Source organism: Meleagris gallopavo, chromosome 1 (genome assembly GCF_000146605.3).
Source record: "Meleagris gallopavo isolate NT-WF06-2002-E0010 breed Aviagen turkey brand Nicholas breeding stock chromosome 1, Turkey_5.1, whole genome shotgun sequence".
Taxonomy (NCBI): domain Eukaryota; kingdom Metazoa; phylum Chordata; class Aves; order Galliformes; family Phasianidae; genus Meleagris; species Meleagris gallopavo.
Window position 1 is genome coordinate 74,989,223 of NC_015011.2, and position 2,808 is coordinate 74,992,030.

Sequence of the window (2,808 nt, forward strand, 5' to 3'; positions counted from 1 at the left end):
GGGAGTCAAAGGGACAAGGCCAACCTCTTATCAGCTGTCTGTGGGGATAGGGCAAGGGGAAATGGCCATAAACTGGAGCATAGGAAGTTCTGCACCAATATGCAAAGGAACTTCTTCACAGTGAGGGTGACAGAGCACTGGAACAGGCTGCCCAGGGAGGCTGTGGATTCTTCTTCTCTGGCAATATTCAAGACCTGTCTAGATGCCTACATGTGCAGTCTACTAGTTTATACTGCAAGGAGAAGATAAAAAAACATTTTTCTTGTAGTTTATCTGGATTTTAAAATTTCTTGTCTGGATTTAAGTATTAAAAAAAAATGACATTTCAGTGCAAACTCCAATTAAATACACATAATTTTTTTCAAACAGATTGACTGTGAGACATCAACCAGATATTGTACAGGAGAATGGATTCAGTCCACTGTGAATTGCAGCATAAGATCGAGCCATGTATGAAAGTCAAATTTTCACTCCACCTGAAAATGTTCATATAATTCCAGTTCTAGTGCAAAAATTATGTGCTTTGTTTCAGACTCACAAATATGTGATTTGTCAAGGAAATTGCAATTCATTTCTAAAGCCAAAGGAATCCATGTGTAGAAAAGTATTAACAGGACACACTTTCATGAAAAGTGAGGCACTTTATGGAGATGTCCTAGTTTCTAGAAACATTTGAAGAGTTTTGTAACAAACACTTAAATATTTTTGTTTAAATCCATACTGGTTCTAAATTGAAGGAGCTAATTATCCACAGCAAAACATGAAATACCAACATTTAAATTCATTTTTCAGAAAAGTTTAATATTAAGAAAAGTCTTTTTCCTGTTATTCCTAATTATACACTTTTAGAGAGTTTGCTAATGCATCTTTTTTGGGAGGAACACAGATGCTGATTACTACTTCAGTGATCACAGGAAGCTGAAAGGTTTGTGTCATTCTTTACTGAATTAACTCGAGTATTCCACTTTTAGAATCAAGAAGCAGACAAAAACACTTGGAAAGCATTTCCAATAGTGGCTCTTCAGCAGTCCCTGTACTTGCCAGAATCTACCTTCAGGCCTTATATTCCCACATTAAATTTAAGCATACTTGTGCTTAAGCATATCTGTTCTATTAAGATAACGACAATTTGATTTGTAAGCCTGAACATAAACCATCTCATGAGATTTAATTATTGTCTGAGTCTTAGCCTTGTTTTTTTCTGCTCAGAAAAACAATGGTGATTACTAAAGAAAACAACAAATACAGTATCTATATTCCACAGGCAATTATCTTTTAAAAAAAGGAGGAAACTTAGAAAATTGTTCATCATAAGAATCACGTTCAAGCAAAGTAACATCTCAGCTTCTAAATGATTCAATTTCAGAGCTATGATCTATTCTTACATCTTTCTATTATTTTGTAACTACAGTGATTTTGATTTAATTGATTTGGATCTAAACTGGAGAGAGCAGGCTAGCCCTGGTCTTAAAACTGCATCTAGCTCTGACCCAACAGCTTATGGGGTGCAAAGTGCTGGTGAGCAGCTCTCAAAATTTGGGGTTGCTCCAGATTAGGAGATTGTCCTGCAAGACAGGCAGCCACTACAACAGCACATACAGCTTCCTCAGTGCTCAATGACGCGAAAGCGTCAGATAAAATGAGAAGCAAAGCAATCAAATTTGTAATGTACAGGAGGAGGAAGGAGAAGACTGTCTTGATGGCACCAATAACAGCTCTTAAGATGGGATCCCTGAAGCCAGTTGCATTATTTTGCATCTGTCTGGTGTGCCTCCACAGAGATCTAATCAGCAAGACGCTTGAAAAAACAAACATTATTGAAGGCAAAGCTATAGCAACATTACAGAGAAGGATCAAAACCAAAATCTTATTTTTCCTTGTGGCTATCCTTTCTGAAGAGTCTGTCATGGTGAAAGGAGTAGTGAAGTTGCTGTGTGCGTTGCAGTTATCCCAGGAGAAAGGAAGAGAGGTTGCAAAGGAAAATAGAGATGATGCTGTCAGCATCCAGGGTGTGAGACTGGAAATCCTTTGCTTCAGGCAGATGAGGAATGACTGGGTAAAACTGGCAACCTTGATACAATAGACGACACTAAGCCAGGCAGCAAACCAAAAACTAGAAGAGTTCAGGAATACAAAAAACTGTAACTATAAAGGTTACAAACAAATTTTCTTTATAGAAAGGAAGGTTAACAAAAAATGCTTAGGAAGAAATCCAGCATCATCCAGAACTGCAAAAAGAAACCTGGATAAACCCAGAAAGATCACAGTCACCTCATAGGAGGACAATATTTTGCTCCTGAAGCAACTAGTTGCACTGACAGCCAAGATAGTCCCATTTCCTAGAAGTCCCATCATTGACTCAATTATAGCAATTATTAGACAAGAAGAAGATAAACTGGACATTGCAGTTCTTAAGCACTCACAGGTTTCACTCAGCTTTTCGTAGGCTCCTAAAAGCTCTAGGTATGCTAAGGAATATTCAACCCAACTAGATGTTCTCATCACACGATCACCTATTTATCTCAGAGGAGGAACTGTCATATGAAGTCCTTAAATATTTGCTTTATTCTACATTTTTGATGATTAATAGCCCAGCTGCTATCTCAAAGTATGCAAATATGATAAGGATTCTCTTAGTGTCTGTTCATATTAGAGAAAGAATTTGAATTTAAAGGGCTCAGATGCATTTTTAAGTTTCTGCTGTAATCCACGGTCAGTTTTCACAGAGCCCTTGGATTTTATGTATGTAAAGACAGAGAAGTTTCCAAAAGCTTGCATACTTTTTCATGCCAGGATTGCACCCCACGA

The 2,808-nt window shown here is 37.5% G+C and overlaps 1 pseudogene; it reads right to left on the reverse strand.

Moving 5' to 3' along the window:
• Positions 1-1,436: 1,436 nt before the first annotated feature.
• Positions 1,437-2,425, reverse strand: LOC104913086 (annotated as a pseudogene).
• Positions 2,426-2,808: the final 383 nt, after the last annotated feature.